General features: G+C 41.4%; 1 protein-coding gene across 1 annotated transcript in view; it reads right to left on the bottom strand.

Moving 5' to 3' along the window:
• CTNNBL1 (catenin beta like 1) overlaps positions 1-15,520 on the bottom strand; it is a 162,093-nt gene that overhangs the window by 131,028 nt on the left and 15,545 nt on the right. The window lies entirely within an intron of this gene.

Raw genomic sequence — 15,520 nt, 5'->3', positions numbered from 1 at the left:
AGGGGCGCCTGGGTGGCGCAGTCGGTTAAGCGTCCGACTTCAGCCAGGTCACGATCTCGCGGTCCGTGAGTTCGAGCCCCGCGTCAGGCTCTGGGCTGATGGCTCGGAGCCTGGAGCCTGTTTCTGATTCTGTGTCTCCCTCTCTCTCTGCCCCTCCCCCGTTCATGCTCTGTCTCTCTCTGTCCCAAAAATAAATAAAAACGTTGAAAAAAATTTAAAAAAAAAAAAAAATTCACCATTTGAAAAGCACCATACAATACGATTTCTCCCACAACATGAAGTAAAGCTCTAAGCGGTCATTTTTCAGACCTTTAATGTTCCATAAATACATGACTGAAATCACCTACAAGGTAGCTGGCTTTTTTCTTTTCTTTACAGAATTTTTTCTAACAGGCAAAGTTTTACCACTTTGCAAAAGTTCCTGTGTATACAGAAATCCCAGGGAACACAGCCACTTTGAGATAGGTTAGGCTCAGCTCACTAGTTATGATACAATCCCCAACACCAATCCCTTCGCACATGGTTTTAATCCACGTCTAAGACAGACTACAGTCACTCACGAGCAGCTGAAACAGAGAATATTACATACGGAACATCCAAGGGTCTACCGCACTCCGAAGTCCCCGCCTTAGCGAGTAAGGCCCAGACGCAGTATTACCCAAGGTCACAACACCAGCGGCAGCACTGAAAACAGAACTGGCACTTCCTGACTTCTGGTCCAGGGCTCTGTCCGCCGTACGGTTAGGTCCTCATTTTGCCTTTGCTACTGCAGTCCCCGTTGGAGTTCTTAACAGGGACTTCATTACATTGGAATAAAATGGGGGCACTCCTGAAATGGGCTTCAGAGCCGAGGAGAAACAGCACTGCACCAGATATCAAATAGCCCACCGTCTCCCACCAGCTCAGCTTACCGCTGATGCAACTTTGGGCATGTCATTTAACCTCTCTAAACCTCAGTTTTCTCTCTGCAAATGACAAACGGAAATGATAACCCTTTTCCCTGTGAACTTTAAAGGATGCTTTTGTGTGTGTGTGTGTGTTTTTACCATTTTTCCCAGCTTCACTGAGATGTAATTGACATGTAACGTTGTGTCACAATGTGATTATCTGATTCGTGTGTGTGTGTGTGTGTGTGTGTGTGTGTGTGTGTATTGCAAAACAATTACCACATAACACCTCCATCACCTCATATAATTACTTTTCAAAAATGATATTCATTCTTTCTTTCTTTCTTTCTTTCTTTCTTTCAGTGGTGAGGACATTTAAGATCTACTCTCTTAGCAACTTTCAAGTATACAATACGGTATGGTTAACTGTGGTCACTCTGCTCTACACTGGATTCCCAGAACTCATTTATAACCGGAAGGCTGTACCAAAAGGTGGCAAACTTTAGTGAAAGCATGCTAAACTCTAACAGTACTGAACAAATGTAAGACATTATTACTATAAGGTAATCCACATGATTCTGTCGTCCGCAACACAAGACATCTGTGTTAGGCTCAATGAGCTTTTCTTTATTGTTAGGATAACTAGCACACCAAAAGGGCGCTAGGTGCAACATGGATTATTACTACCAACAGAAGAAAATGCCACATTTGCTGCCAAGCCGCTAAGCTGTCTGGTGATGAGACAAATTTCTACTAAACACATTACACATCTCACCTTGTGACTTATAATCCACACCGCTGCTGAACTCCACTATCCCAGCAGTGCAAAGTCACTCCCCTCTGTATTCACACACCCTGCTGGTTCCACATACCAGGTGTGCCAGTAAGTCTGAGCATATGACACTGCTTAGCAAACTCACGTTAGACATTTCGGTTTGTGGGTTACCACCCGCTATTTTTCACTCTGTTCCTAGCCTCCGTGAGAGAGATTATAATTTCACATGATAACATTCTATTTCCATAAATACAAAAATTACAAAAATCTATTGTCATCATTACTGGTCTACACTAAGAAAATCAGCAGAGAAAGAAGAAAGAAATCAATATGCCAGTTACCAGGGAGCACAAGAAAAAGGAGGCGGTGGTTTTCAAGTGAGAAAGGAAGGAAAGGTAGCTTGATCCTAAAGGAGGGCAGGCTTCAAACCAGAAATGTGTGGCTCCCCAGCAGGTAAGGAACTTCAGCCCCCTGGGAACACTAATTCTTTCAGGCTCATAACGCGAGCCCTGCTGCGATTCTGATTAGCGCGAGCCTGCCGCAGCAGTCAAATCAAAGCATGAGCTCCATAGTTCTCCACGGAAAGGAGGTTTCTGGATGGTGTATCTCTGAGGGCAGAGAGAAAAGGCAGTGGACCACAATTCAAAGGAGAAAGCTAAATACCTCCCCCCCGCCCCCGCCACCCCGACCTCCCCGGTTAAGAAACGTAAAACTGAGAGAACACCAGCAATGTCTCTCTGGAACACACCTTCCGATCTACTTTTTTAAAACAAACATTTCAGACGTAGGGGAAGAGTTCCACTTTTACCTCTAATCATTTCCATTGAAATAGCATTCTCCTTCTGCAGAACTTAAAGCACCTATTTTAATCTCCACCACATCTCTGGGGAAGAGAAGTAGGTTAACAGTTCTATTTTATAAGCGGGGGAGACGGGATGCCTGAGATGCTTCAATAAACTCTTGCAAAGACAACCTGGCCCCTTCTCAAAGTTGAACCTGATCTCTGCGAAGTTTGCTAATCTACCATGATTCCAAGACCCTAACTGAGACAGGTCTGAGGGACGTTCAGTCGAGAACATATACCCATAGATAAAGTCATGGCCACGTAAGAATAGTATTTGTTAAACCATTCATTCAACAAATAATGTATTAAGGAACTGCAAGGCTTGAAGGGCCCTCAAGTAATAAGCTGGCCCAGTGGTAGTCCCAGGCTTCCATCTGGGTCATGTCTAAATGGGGACACAGGGACAGACAGGGCCAGTATGGATTCTTGAGACAAGAACAGCTTTGTTCATCTTTAGGAATAGTTTAAGCAGAACACCCCTAAGGGGGCAAACTTCAGGTTCAATAACTGTTTCTACAATTCCCTTCCCTGTCACACAGGGCCTTCAGCTTGAGTTTCTCTTGTGACAGCTCTCCAGCAGAGCAGGGCAGAACCCATTAGGATGCTCTGACATGGCTCTTTCACCAACATTATCAGCTCCCACCTCCAAAAGATAGGTAAGCCATTCGGGGGCACCTGGGTGGCTCAGTCGGTTGGGCGTCCAACTCTAGGTTTCAGCTCAGGTCACGATCTTGCAGTTTGTGAGCTCAAGCCCCACACTGGGCTCTGCACTGGCAGTACAGAGCCTACTTGGGATTCTTTCTCCCCCCCTCTCTCTGCCCCTCCCCTGCTCACTCTCTCTGTCTCTCTCAAAATAAACTTAAAAAAAAAAAAAATTTGTTTTTCTCAACTCTCAACTGTCTCTTTTTCAGACACGAACACTCCAAAGGGTGAAGTTTCTACTCATCTCTGAAATTTGACTACTCAGAATAAAGGTTTAGATTCATTTCTTTAACAAATATTTATTAAATGCCAACTACGTATAAGGCCTGTGCTGGCAACTGGGGACTTGAGTGTGAATAAGATAAACCCTGCTTGGGGCGCCTGGGTGGCGCAGTCGGTTAAGCGTCCGACTTCAGCCAGGTCACGATCTCGCGGTCCGTGAGTTCGAGCCCCGCGTCGGGCTCTGGGCTGATGGCTCAGAGCCTGGAGCCTGTTTCCGATTCTGTGTCTCCCTCTCTCTCTGCCCCTCGCCCGTTCATTCTCTGTCTCTCTCTGTCCCAAAAATGAATAAACGTTGAAAAAAAAAAAAAATTAAAAAAAAAAAAAAGATAAACCCTGCTTTGTTGTCTAGGGGGCGTAACAGTCCAGGACGTAGCTGCCCAATCAAAATGTAATGCAAGCTATACATGTAATTTTAAATTTTTTAGGGGATGCATTTTAAAAAGTAAAAAGAAGCAGGTGGCTTTAAATGTAATGTTTTTCAAGAGAATATATTAAACATATTATCATTTCAACATATAATCAATATTAAAAAATTACTAATGTGCTATTTTACATTTTTTTCATACTCAGTAAGTCTCTGGAGTTTGGTAGACTACTTTACATTTACAGCGTGTCTCAGCACAGATCCAGCTCCATTTCATGTACCTATGAGCCAGATACAGCTAGCGGCTACCAGACTGGCTACCACAGATCTAGAGGATTTTCATCCGAGGGATTCCTATTCCCTGATAAAGCCAAAATGGAACTGTCCTTCCAGCAACACTGCATAAAATATGGACTCACAAAAAGCTGAAGTCTTGTTTGTGAAAGGTTGCCCCCCTCCACAAAATTATGAAGCTAACAACACACTGAGCTAGAAATAAAGATCTACATTTACCAATATTCACTACCGAGAGGGTGATCAGTTACGCAAGACAAAACAGGAATATGTAAGTGGAGAAGAATCTCAGGGCTGTCAAACTGATTCCACTACAGAAGAGCCAAAGGCCTCTGGATTCAGGAAGGGAATGTAACACTCCCAGCCTGTCAGAGGGGTCAACAGCTCAGGCTGGAGCTCTCCTTGCAGCTTACAAAACCAAGCCCAAAAGGATTAAGCCATTCTTACCAGTCACCTTCGGAGATTAATTTGTTGTGGAATCTGAAAGGTGTTTGGGATCCCTCAAGATGAAGGAATGACAAAAGAAACTATTCTTCATCAAGTCATTGCTTTGTTTTCTGTTGCCCACAAGACTAGAGAAAAAAATGATTATATATATATATATATATATATATATATATGAAATGCTTTTACTTTCTGAAAAACCTTGAAGCCTATTATGTGTGTGCATGTGTGATGGATGACTTATATATCTATCCCCCTGGAAGCAGAAATCAAGACATCTCCATGAAAGCTTTGAAAGAGTTAAAAAATTAAATAAGTAATCTGCCTAGGAATACTCCCTGTGTACCCAGACAATATCCAACCTAAGCTTTTGGTTTCATTTTTCCCTCTCTCCCTCTCTCTCTCTCTTTTTTTTTTTTTTAATTAAAAAGCAGTGAGAAGCTGTAGCTATAATGAGGAGCTGTGGGAAAATGCAGTTATATTGGGCTCAAAGTAATGTACCATAGGAAGAGGCTACATCACCAGAACGAAGCCTAAATTAAAACTCCACTATGAAACCAACTCCATTTCCTCTGAGCATGCAATCTATATTATCGCATTTATGGTCTTGTCTCGACCTCAATTAGACTTGGGGGTGGGGGGGAAGAAAGGGGACTTCTATAATAAGCAATAATGGCATCATTATGATAAATTATGAAAACACACAGTGCAATTATTAATGTGAAGAGCACATCTATACTAGGATATAACGGTGGAGATGTGTACTGTGGGGGGCGGAGGGGACGTCTAAGTGCGTTCAATATTGTAAGTTACCTCGCTTAGAAAGGGGGTGATTTCCATAAAAATGTACTTTCGTGTTAATGGGAGAAAAAAATACGTTCAATTCTATTAAAAATGGAAAACGTCAAAGGAAATCTTCTATAACCTTATAATAAAGCAGGAATTTATAAACCAGGACTTTTTCACCTAGCACCAAGAAACTCAGGTAACTTTGGAAAAGGGCCTTCTAAGTAGGGACATCAAGTACTATTTCCTAAGTATCAAACAATGGTATAAAGACTCAGAAATTTGAGCTCAAAGGGATAATCTAGTTTATCCCTCTCTTTATAGAAATAGGGAAATCTGAGCCTAGTGACTTTAAGCAATTTGTCTGCGATGGGCAATAATACAAGGCTTCTAATTCCCAATTTAGTGCTTTTCCTATTTTGCAACACTAACTAGTCATCGTTAACCTGTTTGCAATGGTGATATCCTATACAGAGAATGAGTTTTGGAGTCAAATTTTCCTAAACTCAAAGCCTAGTCCCTCTGCTTAGTTAGCAGCCCTGGAAAGTAACTTATACTCTCTCTAAGCCTGAGTCTTCTCGCTCAATAAGCTAGGAACAATGACCACTTTCACACATTTAGGTATAAATGTATATATATGTATGTAAGTACATGAAGGCCAATGTTCTAGAGTGCCCAGCAGAGTCTGGCTCATAGAAGACACTACATGTAGCTTCCTACCGCTCTTTTACACAACTGATTTCAAAAATCAAAGAACCTCAAGGTTGGAAAGGGAGGTTACCACTAACAGGTTCTAACAGGAGGATCCTTTTTTTAATGCCAATATATGACAGGCCCCACCCCCTGCCATACCTTTTAATACCCAATGATTGAGAAAGGACACAATGACAACAAATACGTTACTATCTATTTGGTGATACTTTTCACTGAATTTGTGTTTTTTAACTCCTACATTTATGAGACAGAGAGAGAGAGCGAGAGGTGGATTAATTTTGAGAGATTTGAGATTCACTCTACAGAAAATGCCTGTTTATACCTGTCTGGACTCACAGCCTCCTGCAGTAATTCTGAGGAGCTAGAGACACCCAGGCTTTAGGAAGCCCTGATCTAACCCAATCATCTATCTGAGATTTGAACCCCCTTTAAAACATGTCTGCTGGGCATCGGCTGGGGCTTTCCTAACACTTCCGGTGACCAGAAACTTACCTCCTCCCCAAGTCGTGCCCCTTCCATCTTTGGATCACTCAGAGAGTTTGTTAAATTGAGGAGAAACCTTTCAATTTACAATTTTCTTCCTCGGTCCCGAATCTTCCCCTCTCTCTTTTTTCTCCTAATCTTTCTAAAGCAATATAAACATGATTAGTCTCACTCCCACATTAAAAAAACAATCTTCAGATTATTTCAAGACAGTAATCCTGTCTCTTTCTTTCTCTATCATTGCCTTTTATTTTTCAGAATAAACACTTTTAATATGGGGGGGGGTGTGCAACACAGGGGAGAAAGGTAGGTATATATACACAATTAAATTCCTTCTTGCCGTTATTCTGAGGTTTCATAATTTTAAAGCTTTCTGATACCTCTTAAGGTAATTGGACATATGGAACGTCACAAACCCAAGCTTGTGGACGGACTGGTATAACCGATTTGAAATGCTCAGAAATCATCTGTTGTTGACCTCGCCTGATTACATTTTGTCAGAATAAAAGGGAGTTTTCAAACATTCTTTTTTACCAGATGGTAGTGAGTGGCCTGACCCAGAAGTTACAGATGAGCTGCAGTAATGAGTTTTCCCTTCCTTTTGCTGGCTGCACATTCACGGGTGACATTTTACAACTAGGACTTCTGGCTCAATCAATATTTGCAGGCATGAAACCTGCCAAAGTTAACATCAGGGCTCCCTTGCAAATTTGCTTAAGGCACCAGAACTGTAAAAGCTCACCATCTCTAATTCTGCAACTACCGTCAGCCAAAATTCATAATCAGGGATCAAAGCCATCAGGGACAGAAAATTCTGCCTACCTCAAAGGGTCGCTGTGATGACTAAAACAGCTTATGAAAAGGTTGTATGTAAACTATAAAGTGGTATACCAACAAGGGGTTATCATATTTTTAAGAAATGTCTGAGAAATATTCCAATTATTCATATATAATTACATATTGTGGCTTTAAAAGACTTGAAGCTTTAAAAAAATGTAATGAGTCATGGCAATTTACTACCTTTTTTTCTGGGAGAAAAAACAAGTACCAAACACTAAAAATCTCAAAGCAAAGTTATTGCAAATATAAAATAGAACTCTCATTTACTTAATTCACACACACACACACACACACACAAATTACAGGTACTGAGAACACAATAATTATGGAGAACATGGGTTTTAACAATGCCCACAAGGAGTGGGGAAAAAACCAATGTGTCAAAAATTAAAATCACCAACACTCTCACTTAAAATCTGTAATCTGATTGGCCGACAAGTAATATGGTTGTGATTTATGATTTAAATCACTAGTCATTTAAGACTCTACTTAATCAATTCTTCCTACCAAAAAAAGTCTTACTTCTTGTTAAAGCCTGAATATATATATATATCCATCTCACCTCCAAAGGGTGTGTAGATTTCTTTTTTAAAAGTACAAACCATACTTTAGCATCCATGATTTACTTTGACATCTTCTCTGATTAATTCTGCAGCTGCATCAGAAAGCTGAATGTTGATTCAGTTTCTTTATTTATCAAGGCTAACAAAGGCAGATACTTGTAAAACCATTGGAAGGTAAACCACCTCCATTTTAGCAGACTTATTATGAATGTTTTTTCAGTTACACCAGAACCATCATCATTCATTCATTCACTCAGGAAGTGTTTACTAAGCCAACAGAACCTGAACATCACTCTATTAGGTGCTAGAGGGAATATTAGACATCACTCCAACAACAATAACAACATAACTGCACTGATCTAAAAGTAGCATAGTACAATGCAAAGAGCAGCAAACCAATAAGCAGAAAAATCTAGGTTCTTGTGAATCACTCAAGAGTCATATGACCTTAGATAAAAATGCTCTGCCCTTACTCTGCTACCTCACAGGATTGTCTTTAGTAAAGGAGAGTAAGATTAAATAAGACAAAGATACAGCACTTTGAAAAGAAAACAGAACCTAAGATTCAATTTCTCTTAATGATTGCTAATGCAAAGTCCTACATCTACAACAGACTTTTATAATTACTTAACATCAGCTTCTGACAAAGAATAGCATTGCAATTATGATCACAAAAGAAAAAATACTGAGGAGCCCACAGGCATATAAAAAGGGACCCAATGTCACTAGAAATCAGAAAAATCGTAAAATAGCATCAGATTGGCCACAAATGAAAAAATTAAAATATAGCAATGTGTTGGTGAAGAGGTGAAGAACCAGGATCTGTTAAAACTTACTGACAGGAGTGTAAAAATGAGTATAGAACTACCTGGTGATACCTAATAACACCGGAAATACATATGTTCTGACTACCCCAGCAATTCTACTCCTAGGTATGTATACATTACAGGAATTTTCAGACATATGCACAAGGAGATAAAGAATGTTCACTGGAACATATTTGTAATAAGAAAAAGGAAAAGAAAATTTCAGCAATTACTGGTTGTACACATAAGTAGTAATAATTTTTAAAATGTGTGGGAATAGTAATCACTATTTGAGGATAGTGACTGCTTCTAAAAAGGGTAATAAAGAAATTGGATTAGGGAGAGGCCACAATGAAATGGAATTACATAGAGAAGGGTAAACATACAGGAGACTTCAATTGTATTTATAAAATTTTATTTCTTAAAAAAAAAAGATCTTAAGTAAATTTGGCAAAATGGTATGGTGATGCACATGCTTAGAGGAAAAAAACGGGGACCCCTAGAAGCTAGCCGGGAATCATTCAGAACAAGTCACACCCAACTGGTTACAGTTCTCAGAGTTTACTAAGGTTAAGGGTTTACAACACATACTGGGTATTTTTATCTCAACAAGATCCTTCGCAAAGTTACTCAAGCGGGCAGATAGAGAAATGTGGGCAATTGGCAGTACAGACAGGTAGAACCATAACTGTTTGAACCAAAAGAGTATAAGCACCATGGAGTCCTTTGCTTAAATTCAAAATGGCAAATATGTAAAGTCCCTGCCAGGGGAAATGTGACTTAAAAGCAATTCATTCAGAAAAGAGCTGATGACTTCAGTAAATCTCAGGATTCAGTGAATCAACAAGATGACCAGCTTTAAATTTTTTTAAGTTAATGCATATTAAGGTCACCTAATTAGAAGCATAACATCCCATGTGGCTACAGTCCCACAGCACTGAATTAGCCACCGCACTTTAAAAACAGGCATTAAATCTAGACAATGCCTGAGCAGGACAGCACATGCTCTGGAAACCCTGCTATAGGAAAAACTAATATGGGAATCAGAGAAGATTCAGGAAGGGACCCCGGAGTCACCTCAGGCTATTCAAACCATGCCCTAGAAAGGGGTAAATACATACAGCTACGTCATGAATGGCAGATCCCGTTCCTTTCCTCCTTCATTCTAACTAGAGAAATCCTACTCAGCCTTAAGCTCCAGCTCAAAGGTCACCTTCTCTAAGAGTCTTCCAAAAACTCCAGTAAGACCTCTGGGCTTCCTCAGCAGTGCATCAAATCATACCTCTATCAGCACACAACCGTGCATTAATAAATCTCCATCTCCTCTACAATGCATATGCTAGGTCCTCAAGAGCAGGAATGCTGGGATCTGACCCTTGCCTCTCAGTGCAAACACCTCTCAGCACCCAACGGTGCCCAACACCAGAGTAGGCACTTAACCCACGTTACTAAATCAGCAGGAGATGAGGGGGAAAGGACGGCTAAACCAATAAACTACCCACGAATCATAACTTACTATTAGCAAATGTATATAACGTATACATATTCTCAGAGTTCCTTGGATCGTTACGGTGACTGCAGCCAGCCAGAATTCATACACACCTATATATTTGATCATTTTATGCCATTCTGGGTTATAGTTTATGTATCCCTTAGTAAATTCTCTAACAGTGGCACCAGGTGATATAAAGGGTAATAGTAAAATTCAGATTCAAAGAATATCAGTACAACCTCCTAATTTACAGATGAATAACTAAGACTCAAGGACGTGACAGGACTTGAGCCTGGAGCCAAGGACAGAGGAGGATCTGAAATCTCTCACTTTTGCAGGAGCCGTACACACAACCTCCAGACCCCTTTCCTTAGTCACAACCTCAGAAACTATCATCTTAAATGTATAATTTGTATCGTCTGTCCCTGCCGTCATCTTTCAACTGACATTAAAATCCCTTCTGCGACTTTTCTGCCCATGCCTTTCACCAGGAAAGCTCTCTTCTGTAGCTGCTCCTTGCCCATTTGTAAAAGCTTAGTGCCATCTGTCTATATGGAGATTTCAGGAAGAACTTCCTCCCCCAGACCATTTGGATAACCCGCCCAGTCCTAAGTAACAAATTAATATGGCAATGCTGTTTTAAATTATTTATAGTTTTATTATTTTTTTTTTAAATTTTTTTTTTCAATGTTTATTTATTTTTGGGACAGAGAGAGACAGAGCATGAACGGGGGAGGGGCAGAGAGAGAGGGAGACACAGAATCGGAAACAGGCTCCAGGCTCCGAGCCATCAGCCCAGAGCCTGACGCGGGGCTCGAACTCACGGACCGCGAGATCGTGACCTGGCTGAAGTCGGACGCTTAACCGACTGCGCCACCCAGGCGCCCCAAATTATTTATAGTTTTAAACCAAAGCTCAGATACAATAAATTCACTTTATTATTTGGGGTGGCACAAAGGTTAGCTGCTTTGTAAGTGCTTGTCGCAGAGGTTGGGGAGAGGTGGAGTATTCATTCAGCAGCCAGCAGACCCACAGAGTGGTTTTGCAAGTAATATGGCACACCTGTTATGTGTAATTATGCTGACAGAGACGATTCCAGCCAGTGGAATATTGCCTCTAGCAATGGACAATTTCATTAAGACTAAAGTGGGGCAAGGAAATCTTTAATTACTTTTGCTCTAAGCTGCCTCTGAGGTCATTGCCAAGACTCCAAACTTCATTCCTCTTCCAAACAGAAAGAGTGGTTCGGGAGAAAGGATGTATACCCCAGGAAGACAGATAGGAAGGAAAAGAGGAAAGTGAAGATGTTTTGAGAAAATGGGATGGGGAAGGGAGATGAATAACCCGGGACTGAATTAGTGAGAACCAGATCATAAGTGAGAAATGAATAATTTTACTCATTTACATAACCTAGGTCTTTCACAGTTGCTCATTAATTCCTTAACGGTTCTGACATGGTTTTGATCTTAGAAGCCTAGGACATTAACTATCATCACTTTTCTTTAAAGGTTAAAACTTATCCACATAAGTCTGTTACAGAACAGCTCACACATTTACTTCAAGGAAGACACAACTCACATGAAACTCTACCCTGAGTATCCTGTTAAAGAGACTATCTTTCAACATTATGGGTAATACTTTAAAGTCTGAAAACATAGCATCATTATAGAATATACTTTCTTTCTAGGGCCGATTTACCCCTTTCAGCTTGAATGAAGTATCTGGTGTTATGGCCTCAATACATGCCTGTTGATGAGCCCATCAAAAACAATGAAAAGAGATGGTTTCATGTCTACTCTTGTCTAAGATGCACTTTATTTTCCTCAACTCAAAGGTTTTACTATTTCTACAGGCTTTAGAAACCACTAAAGTTTGCCAAACACCTCTGTTCCCCATAAAGACAAGTACGATGAATGAGTTATTCTCAGAGTCAGAAATAGTTTCTCCACCCAGAAAACAGAACACTGACCACGTGGCCACATGGAATATGATCGAAAGGAATTCTGTGGGAGCCTGGGTAAATGCCTCTTGCCCCCTACAAATTCCTCCTACAGGCTCTATCCCCAGCTCCACGACTCTCTCTCAGGGAGGCTATAAAATGGCTTTAAAGTGATCTTAAGCTAAAAACTGTTCACTTCAAGAACATTTTAGGACACTCAATTTCCTAGCAGTAGCATCTAGTAGACAGAGCAGATAAGGCGAAACGCCTATTTTGCTGGGCAGGAAGGGACTCTACCAAAGATTAAGATAATTAATTAACTGTCTTATACAGAAACATAAATAAAAGAATAAAATAATGTGAACCATCCCTCCCCTTTTTTAAAGTTTTCGTTGAAGCTTGGCAGGCTTATGGTATCAAAAATAAAAAGCCCTAAGAATTGGCTGCCTTAGAAAAAGGTACCTTAAAACAGTGCAAAGGCCACTGTTTTTTGCATAGTGCAAAGACATTATTACATGTTACAGGAGCTTTACTCTCTGAGAAAGGAAAGGAAAGTGAATTTTCATAAGCAAGGTTCCTCTGTGGGTGAATCTCTAGTCAGTTCCGACCAGCTCAGAGAGAGCCATCAAGGCTAGCCATTAGCTGTCAATTTAGAACGACTCCAGAAAGCCAGTCCCCGAGCTCCACGGATACCTTCTCGACAACCTCTTCATCTTGTTTATAACACCTGTGTTAAAGCAGCCTGACATCAATCCAACTCGTCTCAGGCTGCAATTACTTAGAAACTTGAGAATCCTGGCAAACATACCAAAAAACACAGAGAAACACTGGCCGAAAAACCCTGCACATGAGGGAATTCGGCCACCTCCTTTAAACAAAGCCGTGTCAGTAAGCCGGGACGGGCCTGAATAGGCAAAGTCAGATATAAATCTCACAAATCGCTTCTTAGGAGGCACTGAGGTCAGAGAATCTTAGGGTTTAAAGAAACCATAAAGAATTCCTCTACAGCCTCCTCACCAAGTGATTATCCATGCTGTGCAATAGTCACTATGAACTGAGTGTTTATTATGTACCGGGACCTTCAACATTTCATCATCTTTTTACTCCTCAAGCAGCCCTGCTAGGTAGGGAATACCCAGTCCCTGGTTTTTCAAGTGAGGAAGCCAAGGCTCAGGTGGCTTGCTTAGTGAACTGCCTAAGGTCAAACCGCTAGAAAATAGCAGCGACGGGATTTAAACAGTCTAAACCTGAAGCTCTTTCCAGTACGTCATATTTCCACCCTGTGATTGGGAAATCGTCCTGCCTTCACTGGTTTCTGTGCTTGCTACAGATGTGTTTCCCGAGGCTACTTAAACTTAAGTGAACTGTTAGCAGCTCTACTACTTTTTGTTTTAGAAACCTATGTGTGTCCCAGGCCTGTACAAAACAAAAAGCACAGAAGAAACTGATGCGAAACTAGAATCGTTAAAAGGGGAGCATAGGAGCACCGGGTGGCTCAGTCAGTTAAGCGTCCGACTTCGGTTCAGGTCATGATCTCGCAGTCCCTGAGTTCAAGCCCCGTGTCCGGCTCTGTGCTGACAGCTCAGAGCCTGGAGCCTGCTTTAGATTCTGTGTCTCCCTCTCTCTCTGCCCCTCCCTGGCTCATACTGTCTCTCTCTCCCTCAAAAATAAATAACAAAGCATTAAATAATTTTTAAAAAAAAAGGGGGGAGAATAGTACAGTTAGAAGAAAATGGACTTTACTAGTAGACATCAAAGTCTGTTATTACACTGTGACCCTGAGCATATCACAGTCTCATCCCTAGAAAAAGCCCTCATACTGAGGATGTGCCTAACCCAGAAAAAGTAGTTAATAAATAAGAAAAAAAAAAAGAAAGAAAATGGGTATACCAGGTACAATCAACATGAAATAAAAACTCATCTTGTTGTATTATCTCTTTTTGCCTAGAAGGTTGGGTAAAGAGAAAACAGCTATTATGGCCCACAGTAGACCAGCAGCAAATCTTTGGCAAATAAAGAGATCAATCCATTTCTTGCTTTGGAGTCAGAGGCAACTCCAGTCTTAAAAAAAAAAAAAAGCCAGTCAACTCTCAGGCTACACTGTAAGAATCGGGCTTTTTTTTAAAGTTCATTTATTTATTTGTTTTGAGAGGGTAGGGAAGTGGCAGAGAGAGAGGAGAGGGACAAAATCCCAAGCAAGCTGTGTTGTCAGTACAGAGCTTGATGTGGGGCTCAAACCCACAAACTGTGAAGTCATGACCTAAGCCGGTATCAATAGCCAGACACTTAACTGACTGAGCCACCCAGGCGCCCCAAGAATCGGGCTTTTATGAAGATCATCTATTGTTTTTAAGGCCATGATAGGGCCACTGTCATCCACAGACAAAGCTTAATCCACTCTCCACCGAGAAAGAAGAGACAAGAAAGAGAAGGCAACTGTGGAGGTGCTAAGTCTCAACATAAAAAGACACCTAGAAGAGAACCAAATTCAGCCACCAATCATTGATTCACTACTTCATTCATTCATTCATCTCTCATTCTTTCCTTTATTCAAAGTCGAGAGACATTTATTGAGCATTTACTGCACAGCATGCCCTGATCTGGTCACTGTCCTTGAGGAGCTCAAAGTCCAATGGGAAGAAAGACATATAACCAAGTAATGTCAATACAGAATTGCTGGGAAAGGCAGTCTCCTGCACGCAGTATTTCCAGCCCCACTCAGCTGTGTAAGAATGGCCTCAGGCCTGGAACACTCCCTTACCTAGAGATAAGGAGCCCATACAGCTCGTGCCAGGCTTATCACCTTGTGTGGCAATATCATTCTCTGTTTCATGCTCGACTAGAGTTCCTACGCTCTGCTTAAGCATGTACGTCAGTGCCCCTCAGGCACACCACTAGCTTTCGGGTCGGGGTCCTTCTGTTGCAGGAGAGGGCTGCATGTAGGCCACCTGCCCTGCACCAGCTTCAGAGGAAGGGGGAGGGCCCCACTAGCCACAAGGGACAGACATACATTCCAGGGGCTGATCTTGCTTTGTCTCTTCTCTGTGTGAGTAAAGCATCAGTCCATCCGGTAGTTAACTGTGTGCTGTTTTCACTGGCAACTCCAAAACCAAGATGCAATGGGCAGAAGTGTCTGGAGTCTTCCCCTGGATTCGTAACCCATACAGTGTTCCACTCTCCTGGGTTTGATAACCAGTGTATGGTGTTCTGTTGGGTGTAGACTCAAGGCAGGTACGAGATTGGGGGATGGATGGTAGCATTCTGCTACATTCTATTTTCTCGGGATTTCTTGGTTTTCAGCTACC

The sequence above is a fragment of the Puma concolor genome, chromosome A3 (genome assembly GCF_028749965.1).
Source record: "Puma concolor isolate L17-30 chromosome A3, mPumCon1.1.hap2, whole genome shotgun sequence".
Lineage (NCBI taxonomy): Eukaryota > Metazoa > Chordata > Mammalia > Carnivora > Felidae > Puma > Puma concolor.
The sequence above is the reverse complement of the archived record's forward strand: the minus strand, read 5'-3'. Positions and strand labels throughout refer to the sequence as shown.